Source organism: Anguilla anguilla, chromosome 5, assembly GCF_013347855.1.
Source record: "Anguilla anguilla isolate fAngAng1 chromosome 5, fAngAng1.pri, whole genome shotgun sequence".
Lineage (NCBI taxonomy): Eukaryota > Metazoa > Chordata > Actinopteri > Anguilliformes > Anguillidae > Anguilla > Anguilla anguilla.
Window position 1 is genome coordinate 5,640,471 of NC_049205.1, and position 22,273 is coordinate 5,662,743.

A 22,273-nucleotide genomic window follows, 5' to 3' on the forward strand; every position below is an offset into this window, starting at 1 on the left:
GTTTAACTTGTATTTTCATCCAGCGCTTTTGTTGCGCTTGTATTGTCATCTTGATGTTGTAGCTCTCTATCACATCTCACTACTAATCATGCCTCACTACTAGTTTAACTTGCTATGCTTACAGTGTGAACTAGACCTGATGTTCATGGCTATGGATAACCTCCAGCGAGTGGTAACAAATAATGGCACCTTTTCGGCCATGAGTTCAGTAGCAGTTCCAAAGACCTTCGGTATGCACTTCATTTTACGTCCCTTTGGACAAAAACGTCTGCCAAATAAAAACTAACGTAAAATACTTTTTAAAACCTGTTTTCGGTTACCTTTACTGATTAGAACTTCCTGGAAGGAGAGGGGAGCTGTTCGCACACAGGTGGGTTCCTCTGGGCTGAGGTTTCCCAGCAACAGTCGACGGAGTCAGACCATTTATCCACGGCCGTGGAATCCAGCTCCCGGCCGCCCTGAGCAGGATGTAGGGCATTTACAAGTCCAGCTAGAGTCGGGCTGTTTCCTGCCGAAAAAAAGAATGGCCTCTCACCAAAAAAGAATGGCGCTCACACGGCTGGCCACAGACAGGCAGGGCAGAGGGGGTATATATCAGCACGTCGAAGGACGTCCCGTACAAAAACTCAGCTTTTTCGGTGAAGTGCGCCTGCAGGTTAATGCCATTTAACCACAGCCATTAAAGGCTTATGGAAGAGGTGTGTTTGATTGCGTGGTACAGCTCATGTCGCTAGCAGGAGGAATGTGGTGATAAAACCGTGAGAGGAAGAACGGTTCAACAGGAAGGGAAGGCACAATAGCCGTCAACAGCTTTCACTGGGACATCAAGGTCCCAGACTTAAAGGAAAAATGGTTTTGTTTTTCTCATGAAGAGACAGACATATTCTTAAATGTGCTGTCTCATTTTTGGGCCGTGAGTTGGTGTTTAATAATCTGTTCCTCTTTGCCGCCACACAACACCACTCTCAGTTTCAGAGAGTTTGAGAGCTCATCAAGAGGATTTTTTCATTTTTTAAAATTTCCACTAATTTTAAATCTCAATTTTCAAGCACTGGGTTCAAACCTGTGTGCAAATATGCTCCCTAAAATAAAGATTGAATGATGAATGTCACTGCTACGGTTATGGAAACAACTGATGGAAGCAACACACTCACGTACGCACGCACGTACACACACACGCACGTACGCACACACGCACACACGCACGCACGAGTGCACATGCACACGCACACGCACACACTATAAAAACGCTACTTTTTCACCATGCACTAGCCATGGCCGCTTCTCCCCTTGTACAGCTGCGCAGAAGAGGGAAATCATATGTCACACACTTGACTACTTGAACGTACGAGCTTAGTCATCAAAGGCACGGGCAGCCGGCGGGATAAAAAAACCGAGAGGAACAGGATGTGGGCGGGCGTTCGGTTTGTCTCCTGCCACACGCAGATTAAGGCACCGGCGAAACAGCCCCTGCCGTTAACAGGGCTTCTCTGTCAATACGCGTTTGATTCAAACGGACCGAGGCGCCGCTCCTGAACCAACTAGCGCTAACGGCCCAACCGCTAGCATATGCGCGCTGTGCGCGCATAATTAAATTTTCTCCCTCCCTAGCTCTTTCTAATTGATGTCCTAAAACATCAATAATAAAAGAGCTGTTTTTGATGTTTTCCCAGGAAACTCTGGAGACAGAACGGAGCAGAACCTTGGGCTGTCCGTACGTCCGTCCGTCCGTCCGTCCGTCCACATCCTTTCTCCGCATTCCCAGCGAGGGACGGGAAAGGCTCTCCTTTTGAATAAAACAAATCAGTCGAAGGCCTTCCGTCGTTTTAAATAATTCATGGAGCCTCAACACGGATGTCTCCGGGGGGAGACTGCACCTTCGGGCGAGAGAGAGCGGGAGAGAGCCGGAAGGAACGAGAGGCTGCGTTCGACTTCAGGGAAGATCACCTGACCTCGGGAAGCGGGGGGGGGTCACGGCAAACTCTGCCAGTGATCCCGTTCAGCGCGTAGCCCCCCCCAACCCCCCTCATCTTCAAAATGGAAATGACTTCACGTTCCATGCATAAATAACGATTACACCCACCACGTCTTTTTACCTTCGCCCCCTTTGCTGACAATTAGCACCGATCTGAATTACAAATACTCACTATGTAGGTTTTTCCCAGAAGGCTGCGTGTGAATGTTTCCGTCTTTTTGTTTTTGACCGATGTTCAGATCACATCTTCCTCCACCTACCCTGATAATTAGTGCCAGAGTTCTTTAACGGAGATCAAGCAAAATGAACGGAATATTTAGACTAATTCCGAGACAGACACTGACACCGAAATAGATTTGGCCAGCATTTCAGAACCTACATAATTGGCCTTCATGTGGTTTCAGAATCACGTAGGATTGCTTGTTTTTTTTCCTTTCCATCTATAGCAGATACATTTTTTTTTTTTTGCAGCTGTAGGAAACAGCAAGTTGGACAAAGGCCTAGTGTGAACACGTTCGCCCTCCAGTGCAAAACAGGAAAAATCATTGGCTGTTGCACTTATTTATTTACTTTACTGTTATTTAACCGGGAGGGAGGGGGAGGGATTGGGGGGAGGGGACAACTGAGAACTCAGTTTTCATCTGCAGCGATTATCTGGGCAATCAAGGTGGGTTGGAATGCAATGGGCTGTGTATCCAATCAGGTAATGCGATGGAATGTGCATCCAATCAGATGAAGGGGGGATGATTAGACGAGTAGACGTAGGAGAGGTGATTAGATGGCCAGATGCAGAGAGTCGGATTTTGAGGGAATTTAATAATGCCCAGAGTGACCCAGAAGCTCGGTTAAAAATCTCACGCAAAGAGAAACGACCTGGACGAGAAAAGGGGCCCGTGAATTTCTAGATTTTTGGCCGGAGGGAAGAGAACCCCCATAATTGGCCAACCAAACCTCTTCCAGGAGCAACTCATTTTTTTCCTATGCCTCCTATCCATGTACTAAACAAGCCAGCGTTTTGATTAGCTTTGGCACTTTCGCAGCTGTCCTCACAATGTTGCTGCCATGGAGCGGCCATGTTGTAACACTGACAAAACATTCCAGTGACAAATGTGAGGACATTTTGTGTTACCTGGGTTGAGGTGAGCATCAGGGTACAGAATGTACAAATTTTGGCCATAGTCTGCTTTCCACTGTGTGGAGGCTTGATTTTAATAAAAAAAATATGCCCTTACATTTTTGCTGGATTCACCCAAGATCTGTCCTTAACCTTGCCTTACGGTAAAATGTAAGATTTAATAACAGTGATCGCCAAGACAGATTGTGAGGGACTGACACGAATAAAACTGATGGCAAATTTGCTTTTTGTCAGTCAGAGTTGAGGGCAAATACTGATTGAATCAAACTCAAAGTTATATGCAAGATTTAGTTTTTTTCCCCTCTCCCCACAGAGTACAGTGAAAACTAAAAACAAAAAATTAATGCTGAAAAAAATTACATTTTTTTTTGCAATCCAGATAAAGCTAGGAGCACATGGTGCGTGAAGCACAGGCCAAGCAGTTTGGGTCAGCCATGACCCCCGTCACTGGCCTGAAGTAGAGGTGTAGGGGTGCCAAATATGTCCACACAACAGCCAAATGACAGCTGAAGAGCAGCGAGGTCACTAAGCTCTGTGTCCGTGTCATGGTAAAGGTCAGAGGTCACGATTCCTCAGCCCCCCCACAGACACAACCACAGGAAGCAGCAACTAACTCTAAGAGCTTAGATAGATAGATAGATAGATAGATAGACAGACAGACGGGTAGGTAGATAGGTAGATAAGTAGATGGATAGATGGATGATAGATAGATAAATCCTGATTCAGGCATGGAGAACGAGTACAACGAGGTCTCCAAAAAGGAAAAACTTAAAAAAAAACAAAACTCTGAAAAGTCGTACTGCTATTTCCCTGCTGTGGCAATGCTGTCTGAACCAATGAACCAGCCGTAAGTTTTTCCAGGGATAATTACTGAAAATAGTCTGGGGAGATGGAGAAGGTACCCTGCAGATTACCGGTGATTCAGAATTCATCAGCGGAGAAGCCTGCCCTAATTCCAATATGTTATGTTTGGGAGGGTGGTAGGGTGAAACAAGATCTTTCATTTTCTTCTCCACGGTAGCGAGAGTAATTATTTTCATCTGTGGAAAGAAGCCAGGAGCAGAGTATTTTCTGTGAGATAGGATCAGAAGCCAGAGTCACTTGGTTAACCTTCTGTAAACGTGCAGTCTGACGGCACCGATCACGATTTGCCTCATGCAAAAGTTTCGAGGAAAAACTAAAAACCCGAAATGGTGGACCATCGGGGCAGGACAGCCGTTCCCAGTGAGCACAAGAGCCTGAATATAGACAGAATCCAGACATCTGGAAGGGAGAAAATCGAGGTTGAGAGATGTTTTGACATAAAGGGACTAGGTTAGCTTAGTTTGGGTTTCGCCTGGATATAGCCCAGCTACGTCCCAGTTGGCTAGAAAACCTTCATAGCTATTCACTGAAAGTCGAGATGGTCGTACCCACACACACACACACACACACACAAAACAGACTACTCTGAATCTGAATTTGCTAGTGCCCACACTCTTTTCAGTTGCCATAATTACATTTAGACTGGGACCTTTAATCCCTGCATGCTTCTAATAATCATAACAATGCACGCGCAAATGTGGAGGAGGGAAGAATTAATTATGGCATCTGCAGCCTCAAAACAGCCACACACACACACACACTCACACACACAGCCACACACACACACACACACACACACACAGCCACACACACACACACACACACACACACACACACATCAAGGCTCACAGGGGGGCCCACTGAATGGGTTTACCCTGCAGGCCCGCTAATAAAGAGGACCGGGCTAAGCCAGTGAATTGATCCAGTTATGCAAATCCAATTATTAGCTGCACAGGGAGGTGAAAAAATCCACAGACCTAGCTAGCATACCGCACAATCTCAGTCGTCATAATATACTTCTTATGTTCTGTCTATCTACTCAAATTTGTATCATTACACTGAGCAAACAACTGCATAGTAAGAAGACCTGACTTGAGCCGTGTGCGGCATTCATAGTATTTTTACTTATCCGGTCTGCAAGTAGTGCCAGCAGGACAGGTGACATTTTAAGATTTATTTTTCAACCTTTAATGAAACTGGCAGTTGGGCTGGGAACTCGATTCTCATTTGAAGCGGTGAGCTTGGGACAGGAAGCCGGGGAGGAATGCGAGAGATTGCGCAGCCAATCAGATGTCGAGGGGTGGGGGTGGGGGGTAGGGGGAGTATGTGCACAAATTAAGGGCCAGTTTTGTGCAAATCATTTCCAAGAGCCAATAAACAAACACCACAGCTAATTTTTACCTTTTAAATTACCGGGCAACAGAGACCAACATAGCTCGATATTTGTGAAGACTTAGAAGCTTGTTATCACCCCCCACTGCTGTTCTCACAAAATATCTAAACTGAATTTTACTGCCTCTTGGCAGTTTCACTTATTAACCGTTTGATTAGAATGTGCTTAACTGAACATTCTAACGCTGATGTAACAATCGCGACTGGTAATTGAAAGAGAATGGAGTTCCAGAACATTGGGCTCAGAAAGTAGAAAAAACATTCCACAAAAAAAACCTACACACACACACGCTCTTCAAAACGGCCTTCGAACAGCACGAGCCGTTTAGAATCCTGCAGCGCTTCACTCCCGTCGCTCAGTTCTGCCCCTTTGTGCGCTCGAGTCTCTGTTCCAGACGCCGTCTTTTTTAACCCACGTCTGGGAGAACCGTCTCGGCGGGGAAGCGGCTGTTCCCCGGAAGCCGGAGAGCGGGCCGATTATCCCGGTATGTCGAGCGCACCGGATCACACACCGCCAGAGGAACCCGGCAGACCGATTAGAGAGATCAAGCTGGCGCACTGGCGCGCTGGCGGAGGGCCACGGCTGGCACAAACGGGCTTAATGCGCACCTCATCGCACCGCGACCACTGGCGGGAACGCCATGGAGCGCACCGAGCTCCCTACAGCACAGCTGGGTGTGTGAGTGTGTGTGTGAGTGTGTGTGTGTGTGTGTGAGTGTGTGTGTGTGAGTGGGTGTGAGTGTGTGTGTGTGTGTGTGCATGTGTGTGAGTGTGTGCATGTGTGTGATTGAGAATGTGAGTGTGTGTGTGTGTGTGTGAGTGAGTGTGTGTGGGTGTGTGAGTGTGTGCATGTATGTGTGTGTGTGTGTGTGTGTGAGTGTGTGTGTCTGTGCGTATGTGATTGTGTGTGTGTGTGTGAGTGTGTGTGCATGCACGTGTGTCCTTGTGTAGCCAATCAGAACATTCGAAGTTGGATTCCAGGCCCGTTGTCTGCAGGAGGGGTCACATCTGGCTACAGGATAAAGATTTTGACCTTCCCCATTAGACAAAAGTGACCTTCCCCATCGGACGTGAGGGGCACGGGATAATTGAAAGCGCAGGATTAAACATGGAGTTCAGGTAGAGAAGGGGAGGGGAAGGGATTTCTGGAAACAGCTCACGAGGGAGTAGGGGTGCGTGGCTATTTATACCCGTAGGAACAAAACGGATTAGCAGGATAAGTTAGGGGTTGTCACAAAATTTCTCTCCTGAATCAAATTAATTTAATTCATCTCCGCTGGGCGAAATGAGTTGTACTACAGAAGATGTTTTGCTGTTTTATGGTGCCACCAGGTTGCTAAAGATTTGCGCTATGTTTTGATGGATTGAGAATTGCTTTCGAGACTGGTGAATTGATGTCGGGTACAGTCAATAATATCACTGACAGACAGCAACCGTACGCAAATCACAGCAGACATTTGGAAATAAACACGTTTTAATGAAAACGTGAAACAGGCTTAAACAGAATCGGATCTGCAATAACTGATCATACAGGCCTCTATGTAAATTATTATAAAACACTGATTTATCTAGCTCATCGGTAAATTATTACACACATTTGTTATACTCATGTATACTTTCATACGTATTTGCGTTGATTTAAAATGATGATTATAACAGATTTTAAAGAGACAAGGGTTATAAGTTAGCTCCCCCCTAGAAACCCCTTTGCTTAGGAAGAGTCTTTTGCTCGTTTCTAACCTGTAGCGATGGTAACTGCATTGTTCCCGGGTTTAAAAAAAAAAGAATAAATAAAAAAAACTTGAATGATATGTGAATGATATCTCCAGTTGGGGCGACTACACAGAATTTTGGGCAGCCAATGTGAAAGCAGGAAGGGGGGGGGGGGGGGTTGGGGGCGCTCCATCAGGTCGAACAGCTTGACTCCGCGGCGCTAAATGCGTCCGAGAGGCTATTTTCCGCACGCGAAAACTGTCCGGCTGTGCCTTCTCCAAAGGCCACGGGGCTTTCCAAAAAGTCAGGCGCCAGGAGGTGTTCGTCTGAGCGTCCGTGAGGAGTGCGAGGAGTGCGTCCTTCATCGTCACTCCACACGGGGCTCCGAGAAGTGACAGACAGGAGGGGCCCGCCCCGCGGCTCAAAAACACCAGATTGGCAGACCGCTAAAAATAAATAAATAAATAAAAAATAAAAATAAAACCCGGCAAGGTTTTTTGTGCAACTGGAAAAATGACTAGTGATGAGACTAGAGATGCCAATTTTAAACGTGTGTGTTAAAGTCACATAAATATAATGAGGTGTGCAGTGTGTGTGTGTGTGTGTGTGTGTGAGATTGTGAGTGTGTGTGCGTGTGTGATTGTGTGTGTGTGTGTATGTGCGTGGGTGTGTGGTTTTTTCTTAGTAGCTCTGAAGGCAACGCAAGGTGACAGGTGTAAACAGGGTGTAATGGTGGAGAACAGATTAAGAGCACATCTTCTGGCAGCAATGAAGTGACGATCCTGGAAAATCCTTTACTTCAGCGTTACAGGAACCCAAGCATGCCTGCTTTCAAGCAACATTTATCCTTAATTTTGACCTTTACATGTAAATTCATCCATTTTATTTTTCTTTGCAAACAAAGTTTAAAAGCGAGTTACAGTGTATTTCCATGTTGCTTAACTTGGCAAAATGTTATTGTGAAATAAGCATTTTTGCATTTTTTATAAGTCAACATTAAGGATACATTTATGTCTGGACAAATCTGATTCAAAAAAGATTCTTTTCAGGTGATGGGACAGGTCAGGCGGTATCTGAAAACAGGACAGGACAGTCTTTACGTAGGCGTGCTGTCATACAGCGTGACAGAGGGATCATTGATAAGACGAGTTTGGCTGACAGTGGGGTGGGCCGACCAATTTCCTGGCAGAATCTGCTGACAATGAAATCACTAGGCTTATCCAGAGCAACTTACTATGCAAACACCAGTATGAAGATTGGGGGATCAAAGCTAAGCGATTCCCTAGAGGGAAGGGGGGAAATTACAGTCCTGAGAAGTCCTAAGTGTGAAAAGAAGTTACACAAACAAGAACAAAACGAGCCTATCGAGCATTAAACAAAGTTATGCAAACATGAACAAAGAACCAGCTGTGGAAACAGCAAAAGAAGTTCCATCTCGAGCTCTCCTGGGGTCTATGGAGAGGAGGAGCAGGGGTGGGGCACAGGAAGTTGTTTATTAAACTAGTTTTTTTGGGGTGCTTGTCAGCACAAATCTACTGAAGAGTTCTCACTCATATTGGCCCCGTGCCAGTTGGAGGATGATTGCTTGGCTCCCTCTGTGTATAAAAAAGGTTCCTGGAACTAAAAATAAGAACATTTTATTTGCCAGTGAATTTTAATTACGTTTCTGATCTGGAACATGGGTATTTATTTTGTTTTGTTTAAAGTTAAATTTTTTTAATTTTATTTATTCTGCCCCTAGGACAATTCTGTTAGTTACTAGTTTTTGTTTCTGGTGCACAAACTGTTTCTATTCCCTGGCAGAAAGCTCCTTTAATCCTCGGGAGAGACCATGTTCAAAAAACCGCAGCTCAAACAATCACTTATGCAGCGCGCAGTTCTATTTTACCCAGCAAACAAACAAGTGGAAAATTTCCATATTGAACTGAGCTGAACTGAATTGAACTGCAGCATGAAAGGCTCACTCAGTAATTTTGGCCGCTGATCGAAGGAAAATTACGTGGATGGAGACTACCCTTGTGGGTCATGGTACTTGTATTTTTTAATGTCTTGCACTGACGTCTTGGTAACCTGGGCAACAACTTTGCTAGCCCTCCAAGCCTTTGTTGCTGTTGCAGTTTCCATAAGAGCATGTCAAGTACATCTCAAGTAGTTAGATAGGCATGGTTTATTTGGTAAAACGTTACCTAACGATTCCTTTCGATATCTTACCTAACGATTTAGTGATGAGTTTGTTTCCATGGTGATGAGCTGCGCAAGGACTACAAAACACTTACATATAAAGAACAATGTAATGTGGAAGAAGAACAAGCAGGTAGCAGTGGCATCCTGATGCAAATTTCATATACTTATTTTTCTTTTCAAAGTGTGTTCCATAAGGATCTTTATCATTCTTTTCATTAGGAGAATAATTATATACTATTGTACCACAATTTGTCTTTTTGCTTATTGTAAGCTATTAGCCACTCAAATGAAGAGATCTTGACCCTATCAACCTGGGGAAAAAAAACAATGATTTATATTTCCAATATGCTGTACATTTCCAGTATATTTATTTATATATTTAAAAACCTTTTGCTTTGCACAGATACACCTGTTTCGCACTGGCTACCTAGACGTCCTTTACATTTGTGCTCTTAAATGCCACTTACAGTTCTTCTGGGACACATGACGTCGGTGAAGAAAAAGTGAATTAATACCCAATTTAACCCAAGCCAGGAAATACGTCACTCAGACTCTGAGCTGTACGCGGGGAGTCCGTGTAGCACGAACGGTCACAGGGCTTGTAATTCAAAGGTTATGGATTCTATTCCCAGCCGGGGAGCTTATGTTTGTACCCTTGAGAAAGGCACCGGAACCTGAATCGCTTTGGCGAAAATATCCAGCTACATAAATAATGTGTGTAAAAAAAATAAAAATCTGTGTGTGTTGCTCTGGGTAAGGGCGGTCGCTAAACTCCCCAAATATAAACGTGTTGTTTTTGGGCTTGTTTTCCTTTTGTCCCACGGGGGGGCTGCGGCACATTGGCAGAAATTGCAGCTCCCTTTTTTTTATATTTTATTTTATTTTTGTGTGCGCGCGCGTGTGTGTGTGTGCGCGTGTGTGGTGTGGAGAGAGTGTGTAAAAAGCAATCACAGAAGCTGAGTGAAACGTCCGCCAAATGAGGAATGGCGGCGCGCTCTCCGCCCCGCCGGAGTACAGCTTCTTCACCGGCGGGGGGGGGGGGGGGGGCCCGGCTGATCGCCATAAATCTCCTCAAGGCTCCGCGTGCCCCACCGGAGAGCAAGGTTCGGGATTTACGGCCCTCCCGCATAAAGGATCGCGGTCCGCAACTTTCGCTTTCTCTCTCTCTGGCCCTGATTTACGCCACCTGCCGCCTTCGTGCGCTGAACAGGGCCCCGGTGGTGCCTTCGCAAAATGGATTCCTGCACCGGACTATGTTTGGAAAAAAATGTGCACATAAAACTGTGGCCTGGATTCAATAAATATGTATCTTAAACTTTAAATTATAGATAAGCGCTCCTTTGTTTTTTGTTCATGGGTACATTTGGGTGGCCCTTCCTGCCAAGATAATAGCCCAGCATGAAGATGGGGCCCAGCCCATCGCATGAAGATGAGGCCCAACCTATCATATGAATATGGGACCCAACCTATCACATGAAAATGGGGCCCAACCTATCGCATGAAAATTGGGCCCAACCTATCACATGAAAATGGGGTCCAACCTATCACATGAAAATGGGGTCCAACCTATCACATGAAAATGGGGCCCAACCTATCACATGAAAATGGGTCCCAACCTATTGCATGAAAATTGGGCCCAACCTATCACATGAAAATGGGGCCCAACCTATCACATGAAAATGGGGCTCAACCTATCACATGAAAATGGGGCCCAACCTATCACATGAAAATGGGGCCCAATCTATCACATGAAAATGGGGCCCAACCCATCGCATGAAGATGAGGCTCAACCTCTCATATGAATATGGGACCCAACATATCCCACAAAGACGGGGACCAACATACAGCGAGAAGATTATACCAACTAGACAGGATCTTATTGCGCACCAGTCACCACCTCCTGGTTGATCAGGCAGCCGCAGTCTGCCGGCATAAGCAGTGTACGGAGGACACTCCTGCCAATCAGCGTAAGCCTGACTAGCGGACCAAAGCGGTGAAAAAAAGCAGCGACTGGGCTACAACGCGTCCTTCAGACAAGCAATAAATCTCCCGCCATTAGACACGATGATTTTCTGAGCGATCACAAGCCCGCCTCCTCACGGATCTCCTTACGGAACCATTACCGGCAGCTTCCGGACCTTTTCCCCAAAATATTAAGTTCCACTGTAATGAAATTAAAAAAAGACAGGAGCGCACAGCCGTGAAAGAGGCGAAGCGCAAGCTAGTTTCTATCTGCAGTGGCTTATGGAACACAACTATGGCTTCAGGGGATTCGTCCTGAAGGATACTTTTCTCTGAGTCCACGGCATGGCTTTTTTTTTTTTTTTTTTTCCCAAAATTCTGGCTTCATTGTGATACTAATTAATACTAATTAAAGGCTGCGGTATTTATGCTTTAAAAACTTTTCTGTTATGCCGCGTCGGTGAGGTAGGTGAGGTATTTTCAAAGGCAATTGGTCTGGTCCAAGGGAAAGTGCGGTTAGAGCTTAGTGTTATTTCGGTCTCAAGTGAGAAAACTGTGTCTCATTGAGGGATTACATAAGGATTCATACAAAGTGGGGGTGCCTATGAAAAAATGACAATCAGACAAATGAAATTATGATTTTGTGAAGTGCACCTTAAAATTAAACAGCACCTCAACATTATTTGAGACATTTGTTCCTTGGGTTGAGAAAAGTCTGATTTTTTTAATGGTAGGTGAGTTCTTTGAAAGACACAGGAGATAACTCTTACTGAGCCTACATTGAGACTTCAGTTCTATATCTCTCGAGCGAAAAAACCCACAAAACTCAGGCACTTGGGTACAGTATTTCTTGGTGCAGACTGATCTCATTTTAGTCTAGGAGAAATGGAGAAAAAAATGTAAGATTTCGACAGCATTTCCCTATCTTCTGGCATGCCCCTGGTGAATTCCTGTATTCCAGGCAAGGGCAGACACCATGAGATAGACACCAACACAAGCATACGTCCCCTGCCCAGAGACTGCAAAAGTGTGTATGTGTGTATTTGTGTGCCTGCCTGTGTGTGTGTACATGTATGTAAGTATGTGTGTATGTATTTGTGTATATATGTATGTATGTATGTGTGTATATATGTATGTAAAGTACAGATGCTCTTTGCCATCTCAGTCCCCCTGGTTCGCAATCAAAACACCATCCGCCCACCCCCCCCAATCACCCCCCCCCCCCCCCCGACCCCGGGCCGTGCATATCCCTACTCGATACGCCGTGATCGAATGAAAACACGGTGCTACTGCGGGGGAGATGTCACACACGAGGAAACATCCATTCTTTCACACGGCACACAATCCAGGAAGACATTAAGGAGAACTGATAACTCCGCTCGGTCCACCTCCAGTAATGAACACGGTTAGGGTAAGGGAAGTCACTGCCGGGCAGCCAGAATGGCCCCCCGCTATAACCTGAATTATAAGAGACTGTCGGCTCGTTGTCAGCAACAGGCTAGTGGCCAGAACGGGCGCGACGGCTCTCCACACTTCACCAGTTTCGCAACGCCCGTAAAATGACTCAACGTCAATTCATAGCGCTTTTCAATTACCCTACAAAGGCTAAACCGGAATCGCTAATGGATTTCTAGGGGGGGTTTTGCGCAGCATCAATCCGTTTATGGCGAAAGGACGCATTTACTCTTTTATTAATCAAAGGCGGTTTTCCCCCACGAGGACGCTCGGGCAAGTTGTTCCCCGACGTCACCGCGAATAATGCAATGCGCTTGTTTTCCAGGCTACGGAAAAACAATTCATAAGCGTTCGCCCGAAATGTCACGCCGGCTGGGGCGGCGTCGTCTTCCAGTCCCTCGGCGGACCGTGCCATTTTTAAAAATGCGACCGTTTAACGGGAGAGAGACTCAGTCGCTGTCGCCACTGCCAAGACAACAGCTCCCGCGATGGCGGGGGGGGGGGGGAGATTAACGAGTTTAATTAGTGTCACGGGTGAGAGTAAGGGAGGGATAAACCGGTTGGGTCTTTTTGAAAGCAGCCACTGCAATGCCGCGTTGGAAGGAACAGTCGCACTTTAAGTGAACACATTCAGACTTAAAATCATATTCAGACTGCCATATCTGTGATCCAAGAATAGGAAACATGTAGGCGGATTCTTTATATGCATATTTAAGGTAACTTGGCTGTTGTTATAATTTACAGCTGAAGTTTTTATCGTCACTTTTCAGTAAATAAAACATATGATTTCAATGAATGCTTGTAGTATCTGATCAAGTCTTAAAATCAGTACTACCCAAATAATGTGATGCACTGAAAGAATAACTGAAATTCCAATGTAGATGAATACTGCTTTGGGAAAGTCTGATGGCATCGTCAGTTAGCTGGAACCCTAACCCTAGCTGTAAACCTAACCCGAAACCTAGCTGTAACCCTAACCCAAACCCACTCTGTTCTGCACAAAGTCGACTTTGCATTGGCGGCAACCACACTTCACAATTTCTGCAGGAATTGTCTAGTTATTATTATTGTTCCTTGTGTATACTCAAATCTGGACCTCGAATCCAAATCCAGCCCTGGTTTCTTTTCCCCCTTGGTAATTAACGAAGCGATTAGTGCTACTGATTGGCCAGACTCTATTCACACCTGACTGCCAGGTAAAGGGAGGGTGGAAAACCAGCAGTTCTTGGACCTCGAGGGTGGTGATTTGAGTCACGGGGCTTTAGTACATGGCAGTAACGCAGGAAGTGCTTTCCTGAATCGTTTTCAGCACACTATATCTGATACTGCTTTTCTGTGGCGGTTAAAAGGATTGGGGTGGTGGGGTTGGGGCTGGTGTGTGTGGGGGTGGGGGTGGGGGTGAGGGGGGGGGGGGGGCGCACCAGATACGTGAGCCCACTCAAACGTGATATTGCTCTGCAGATCAATGCAGTGAATTCACAGCGGGTCACACAGATGAATTTCATGAGCAGAGTTTGTACTTATGCACTTGCGGTCTACTTACAGGTGTGCAAATAGCTACATCACAGAAGCAGTGAAACAAAACCTTTTCTCTATAATGACAGAGAGAGAGAGAGAGAGAGAGAACGAGAGAGAGAGAAAGAGGGAGTATGAGGGAGTATGTGTGTGTACTAAATATACAGTTTAAATAATTATTTAGCAACTGCAAACAATGCTAACATATAGCTAACATTTCCAAAATCAATAAAATAAATTTGAAAAAAATGTTTTTTTCTTCAAATTGTTCGATTCCAAGAAGGGGAGGGCTCTTGTGGTTTTTCAAGTATGGGTCTCTACTTTGAAGCCCTTTATTTAACATTCCTTGTCAGGTTAAAATGGATTGGATCGAATTGCTCTGAGCCATTTAAATAATGGAGTGGAGAATTTTGATGATTTTGCCTGAAAAATCATTCAGGTCGAGTCAGAGGGAGCTAAGTGGGCATCATTCTCCTTCCCCAGAACACCCCAAAACCCCTCAGAAAAAACCTCCTAACAGCCAGCATTTTAAAGCCCATAAATCCAGTTCCTGGGTTTATTCCACGGGAGCCATCTCTCGGAAAACAGGAAAGATTATTAACCCTTTAAGGTGTGAGACCACAAACACGGAATTCGAATGCCCTTAACCGGACATTCTACTGCTGATGTCACAGTCACTACTGGTGATTGAAAGCGGTGGAGTTCTAGAACACTCAGACTAAGAATTTTGAAAGAAAGAAAAAATCATTCCAAGAAACACTACTCTTCAAAGATACTTAAAATAAAAGCTCTTTCCCAGCCACATCTTTGGGCATGGCTGCACTGCAGATGAGATACTGAAGACTGCATAAGGCCAGAGCGCTAATGAATCATTTCACATTAAAATAAGAGTGTAAAAGCTTGAAAGCCAGACGGAAAGTGTAACTGATGAAAAAATATGGGTGTGAAAGGACTCGGTGTGAAAAGCGCACTCATTTCTTGCTTTCTTGCTTTCAGCAAGAAATGAAATGCCCTGAGACAGCCACTCTCTCAAACAGCAAGGATAGTGGGATTGGACAGGAAAGGCTCACTTATCTGAATCAGGAGCCAAAGGTATTGAGAAAGAAAAAATATGAACAAGCAATTACTGAAATGGAAAAAAAATGAAAAGTCAGTGCTCAAAAAGCACAAATCCAAAGAAAGAGCAACCTATATACAATTAGTAAATGAGAATAAGAATATATATATATTTTTTAAAACATGCAAAAGAAAAACAGGGTGGAAAACGCATACACCTCAGTTTTATCTCAGAGTAGGTAAATTTATAGAATTCATATTGCTTTGCTAAAACAAAGCTGGGTACTCAGCGGTGAGTGGGTGGGGTTGAAGACAGACTTGGTGACTTCTTTGATTGTAAACACAGGGCCACCACAAGGCTTTTAAAGTCCTGCATTGTATGCCTCTAAAGCCTCTAACCAATCACCATAGACATACTACTTCAGACTAACCACATGTCTGACTCTGGGGTCTGTCTCCTGTTTGACTTAACTCCAGTAATTTCTCCTTAGCAACAGCAACAGGAGCTTCCACTTGGTGTTGTTATTTGCTTACGGCAGGGGTGTAGAATTTGAAATTGTTTCAGCCCTGCCGGATGGGAGACCGCACTTTCAAGGATAAGAATGCAGAGTCGACCGTCTGGGACGGTTAATAAGCATAACGATCTGATGTGCTCTCCTCTTCCACAATAAGACTGCCTCGTTTCTCTTACTCTGAACTCACACTTGTAATGACTTTCCACTCTACTGGGCTGTACTTTCAGCTATTTGCTTGCTTGTATGAAAGGTGCTCTATAAATACATTATTATTATTATTATGTATAATCTACTTCTCTACAAGGACTGCATTAATGGTGTTTGTTGGTGATTTGATGGGAAGCGGGGTGGGGGGTGGGGGGGGGGGGGGGGGGTGATTGGGGCGTGTCCCTCTGTCTCTGCCTGTAAGCCAGGGATGTGGTTCTCGGAACAGGGTAAAATGTCAATCATTGATTTTGAGAGGTCAGTCACATGTCAGCTCTCAGAGGTGAAAGGGGGTTGTGCAGAGGGCAGGAAGTGAAAAAGGAGACCCTGGGGAGGGTGGGTGGTGGTGGTGGTGATGCGGGGGGGGGGCTTTCAGGAAGTGGTGAGTGGTCTGTCTGTGCAAGGTGGGAGCGGGGGGGGGGGCGGGGGGGGGGGGGGTCAGATTGTTTTGACCTGCTGGTCTGACGGTCATGGGGAATAGCAGCTATAGCCTCCACTGCCCTTAGCTCTCCAGTGCCAGTAATAGGGGGTTAGAGAATGGGTTATGGTGACAGTGCTGGGGGGTATTATTTGGGGGGGGGGGGGGGGGTTGTTGGGCAAATTGCAAATCAGGTGGTTGAGGGTTTGGACCAAAGGCATGAAAAACCAAAAACAGTGGAGCGACTGACCAAAACCAAACACTACATTATACTCTCCTTTGTTGGCTTTGCATGAGACCCCCCACCCATAACAGAATTGCATTGTCATTCTCACGATTTATGTCACTTAGGAATGCCGACGGGCTCTTATTGGACGCCTGCCTTCTCCGTGATTGGTCGATTTCCCCGGCACCACCATCTTGCAGCCGGCGGCCTCAGGTGGTGCGGCCCCTCGCAGAGCGGACGACGGGGTGACGAATGTGGGGGCAGCGGGAAATCCGGCTCACGGACCTTGAACCGTGACCCCCCCACCCCTCTCTCCCTCCACACACAGGCTCTGCCCTAAAGCCTGCAATCAGAGCCAGCCTGCTCTCACCCGGGGCACATGCTCATTCGTCCCCCTCCACCGCGTCCCCGTTCCTGGGGAAACGGTTACACACGACCCCCCACAAGTCATCCGCAGGCCTGCTGGAGGCCAGGCGAGGGCGCTAACGTAAGTACCCATTTAAATTCAAGCGCTAACTTAAATAACAAAATGGCCGCCGTGCAGTACCAACGTACTAAGCTTCGCGAGGAAGCACGCAGACGTCGCAAAAGGCAGGGAACGCAACCCGCCGCAATTATTATCTGCAGTTTCGCTGCCTTACCGCTCATCTACCAAAGACTGCGAATGAGCCAAAATGGCAGCTCACAAACTGACAACTCACACATTCCAGTCGTAACAAGATACTGCACGGTGGAAATGTGACTTGAGGGCTTGTGACAGCACAAGGTGTCACATTATCAAACCAACCCCGGCATATTAGTGCGTAATTATGAGAGAATAACACGCAAGCCTGGTTAGTCATCAGAAAACTGCTGTCAAATTTGCGAAAGTCGAGACTTTGATCTTTTTGAGAGGATTAACAGAGAAGGAGACGCTCAGTTTCTCAGTCTGTCAGTCTGATGACTTGAGAAACGCATCATCTTTTTCATTTTTGTCAAAAACATGTTGGTTTAAATTTGGATCAGTGACACTCGTGAGCTCGTAAGTGTTTTCAGCACAGCCGCGATTGGCCTACACACCGCTCACAACTTTAAATAGGTCAGGTTGGGGCACAAGGGCTCGTGGCTGGTTAGACTGCATCCGAACAACCCTTTGAAGTTTCATTTTTAAAAAATTTGGATCACCTGATGTGTGCGAGCGGCTCTGTCCATCGCAGCGATTACCTGTTGCCGTGGATGAAAGCAGACAAGCGCACGCGATCTCTTCTGAAAGCACGCTAACGCCACGCTGATGTTTCTGCTCACTCGCCTGTCCACCAGCACGGACGTGATGGGATGTGGCGTGATGGGAAGGGACATGATAGGATGTGATAGGAGATGATAGGATGTGATGGGACATAATGGGATGTGACATAATGGGAAGGGACATGACAGGATGTGAGGGGAGGTGACAGGATGTGACGAAAAGTGACGGGATGTGATGGGATGTGACAGGACATGACAGATCGTGACAGGACATGACGGGAACTGACGTGACATGATGAACGGTTAAAGGAGGGCACTTCATTTACATCTGGTGAGGGCCTGATTGACAAGAGAGGTCCCTGATGCAAGGGCAAGCCACAGTTGCCCCCCACCAACCGATGTCCCCTAATCCCCTCCACGGGCACGACTATGGCCCACAATGCACCACCCTGCCAGGCTGCCAGTTACAGCCGGCACTGGCACGGTTCAGATTCGATACCAGAGGGCGTGGCGCATCCACGCACTACAAAGAAGTGCCTGAACAGGACGGTCCACCAAAACAACCTCCAAAACTTTTTTATCTGCTCCCTTCTGGGATTAAATAACTTATCCCTCCATCCGCGTTAACGGCTCGGTTCATACAACCATTCCTCTCCCCCGTGCCTCTCTTTCATCCGCCGCGACGAACGAGCGCGTCTCATCTTGATCTTAATTAGAGGAGGACGGGGATCAAAAACAATTGTGCGGACCCGTTTAGTCAATCTGGAGAAGCAATTTCCAGCTCCGGCTGAGAGATATCTTCACCGAAGTGCGAGGAATTCAAATGGACGGAGCGACTCAAGGAGAGAGCTCCTTCACTTCAAACGACTGTGAATCTTCCGTCTGCTAGTTCAAGACGGTAATGGTAATGACGGTTTAGTTTGAATTTGTGAAGCGGATGAAACAATGGCGATCTGAGAATGTGTGCATGTGTGTGTGTAGGTGTGTGTGTGTGTAGGTGTGTGAGCGCGTGTGCCTGTGTTTGTGTATATGTGTGTGTGTGTGCGTGAGTGTGTGCATGCCTGGTAGACTGATTGGGGAAAAGCCAGAATGGTTTTGTAGGTCCCACAATCTGAGCCGGCCAGAGCAGGATGCCCCCTCCCCCCCCCCAAATGAGCCTGGTTCCTCCCAGTGTTTCTTCCTACCCGTCTTACAGGGAGGTTTTCCCTCTGAGGGGGGTGTAGGCCAGGGTAAACTGTGAAGCATATTGTGATAAATCCTTTGTAAATTTGATTGATTTATTGATTCATGATTGGTTGATTGATTGACTTGTCTATTCTTCCAAGAAAAGCTTTAACTGCATTAGCTTCTTGAAAGCTGTCCTAATGCCGAAACCTCCCACAATTCCTGCATTTACACTAGGAAAAGCCACCGCCACCGCCACTGTAGCCTCAAAACATCGAACAACTAAAGCCAGGCAGGGCCAGAGCGGGTCAGAACACGGAAGGGAGGGATTATGGGAAAACAGCTGTGGCCCATTGAGCCATACATGGGGGGGGGGGGGGGGGGGGGGGGGGGGGGGGGGGTCAGAAGAGGGTAAAACTCTTCCCTGTGGAACAAAGGAAAACGCAATGATCCGGCACACACTGCTTCGTTAAACCAAAAGGTCTGGATTCACCCTGTTCATCAAAGGTCCCGTGGCTCTTAAAAAAATAAAAAATAAAAATTGGGGGGGGGGGGGGGATGGGTAATGTTCACCCCAAAGCCCTGTTCAAACTCCTGTAAAAAACCTGGCTCTCTACCTCTTAGTTTTTTTTCTGTGATTTAAAAAAAAAAAGAAAAAGAAAAAAAAAAAAGGTATGTGACCTGTACCACAATGCAACACTGTCGCGGTTTTTCCAGAAGAAGAATCTCAAAGGGCTGGCACCATGCAAGCAGCTGACCTCTGTCACCTACAGCTCGGCAGTCACTTTGCCCAGGGCAACGGAAATTTCCCACAGATCCGCTCTTCTGCACGGTCTGCAGAATACCGAACGACGTGCCGGTTTATCCCAAGCGCACGCACAGAGGCTTTGCCATCGTTAATTTATTCAACCCTGTAAAATCTCAATTAGCAACAAGCAAGACCTTTCATTTACATATAAAAGTGTTCTGCTGGTTCTGCCACAATTGGCGAACATCCATTTCCATGTCTTTCCCCCCAGGTGTGCTATGCATAACCTCCATCACATCAGCCACTGAGGAGACCGGTTCTTCTTTGACTTTTTACCGGATGAATTTTGTTTTAAATTAAACTAGCAGGTTAGTCAATGATGGTCGATGCTGCTCATGCAGGCCTGACTTAATGGCAGAGTCCACATACTGTAACACTTCCTTACCCATAACGCTGAGCTCTTAGTACACCGTTACGGTAACCCCTCATTGCACATTATAGCTTTGATACCCGACCATTAAACCATAACAATGATTTGGCTTCGCCAGAAGTGGGTCTTCATCCCCTTCAACCTGAGACTACAACCGTACATAACCGTTACATACCATAATTACATGCGTATGTAAGCACTGTGTAAATCCTTAGAAGCTAAACGACCTTATTAGGGGTGAGCACATTTTGTCTAAATGGTACAGCGACATTTTGAGAAGCAGTAACTGTACTGGCGGCCTGTTTCAATTTCCCCATAGTTTCAGCATTATCAGCTCCTCTTATCAATTAGAAAATAGTTTCTTGCTTGGAAAAAAAAAGGAAAAAGCAAACCGATATTTGTCACATACTGTCATATTCTATGCCATGTGACCTAAGGAAAAAGTTGAGATAAGATATTACAATATTTGAGTATGCTTATTGCAACAGTTACCTTGCAGTGTAGGTATCAGGTATTATTAATGTTAAAAAAGCAAAGCCTTGAACAAATGATTTCAATAAATCATACAAAGTGTTGATTTAGTGCGTATTATTTAAAGGGTGAATATACCATTTAATACTTTTGATTTGCAATGTCTCAGGGATGTATTTCACTAGAGACCAGCATACGGCTAACGTCTTCGACAGGATGGTATAAATATGCGACAGGATGGTATAAATATGCGATGGCCTCTTTTGGTACCTGTGGTGGTTTTGGATACACAGGGGGAAGCCGCGGTCAATAAACTTTACAGCGGATCAATGAGCCTTTGGTGGGACTCTGGCGTATCCTTGCGGGAACCAATGCATTATGAATGAAGCGGGGTGGGAGGTGGTGGGGGCGGGGGTGGGGGTATGAGGAACTCCCAAACGTCAGTGGAGGGGTGGGGGGGGCTCGTATTGCTTTTAAATACTTAACAGTGCAGTGTTGTTCAAGAAATTCGAATTCAACTGTTTGAAGATTTGAATATTTGTTATGCTATTTCGGGAGAACACTGCTTCCGTCTGTCAGGTTCCCCTCTACTTCTCTTTTCATGCCCCTCGCCCCACCCCCCCACCTCTGCTCTACTCCCACCCCTTTCCTTTTGCCCCATGATGTTGTAGCTTGTACTGCCACCTAGTTTGACTCAGCATAGGTTAGGTCAGGATAATGTTCACTGTTTGAACTGGATTTTGTGTTCTTGGCTATGAATAACTGTAAAAAATAAGTACTGTACCCTATCGAACCTGTGTTTTGTAGTTGTTCCAATGACCTTGATGTATGCACTTTTGTTAGTCGCTTTGGATAAAAGTGTCTGCTAAATAAATGCAATGTACTGTAAAGGAAATAAAATAACCTGGGAGAATGGAATGGGGAGAGCGACTGCAACAGGAGCTTCACAGATCGGATGCAGCTTTTACTCAATCGTGTCTAATTGCCGATTTCAGATTCTGAGGACAGAAACATCTGGTGCGTGAGGATTAGTTGTGTTATAATTACCTACTGTAATCATGTCTACAAATGATGACAAATGTAATATAAATGTTTATGTAGTTAACAAAACCAAAAGGAACAGCAGAAATAAAGAAGGTATACAAAGGCCAGTGATCCTAAAATGGGCAATTAGCGATGCAGATGCATCAGCCTCAATTGAATTAACATTTGTCCTCAAGCTCGACCTTAAATTAAATTTGACTTGAATTAAATAAAGAAAGGTTGCTTTCTTGTTTTTTCACAGCGAATTTAAACACTGAAACAATGGTTGCTGCGGATCTTCTAAAAACTACCAAAACTAAACCCAACAGTCCCGTCTCACCCTCCGCCACAATTTGACCTCAGTTTGGATGGCCTGATTTGCAACTGTAGCCCCATTTCATTACCGCAATGTCCTTTGAAAATTCTGGAAGGCGTCACTCAGACAGACATGCAGTCAGTCACTGTTACTACTCACTCAGCAATCCAACGGCAGATTACAGGCACCCAATCAACCACAGGAGTCACTGATGACTGATGAGCAGAAGGAAAAGCCTACTGACAGAAACGATCCATCCTTCTCTGCCATCGTGTCATATTTT

General features: G+C 45.7%; 1 protein-coding gene across 1 annotated transcript in view; it reads right to left on the bottom strand.

The window, feature by feature from the left end:
- The window catches only part of gfra4a (GDNF family receptor alpha 4a), a 194,524-nt gene that overhangs the window by 129,658 nt on the left and 42,593 nt on the right, over positions 1–22,273 (bottom strand). The gene's annotated exons all lie outside the window — the stretch shown is intronic.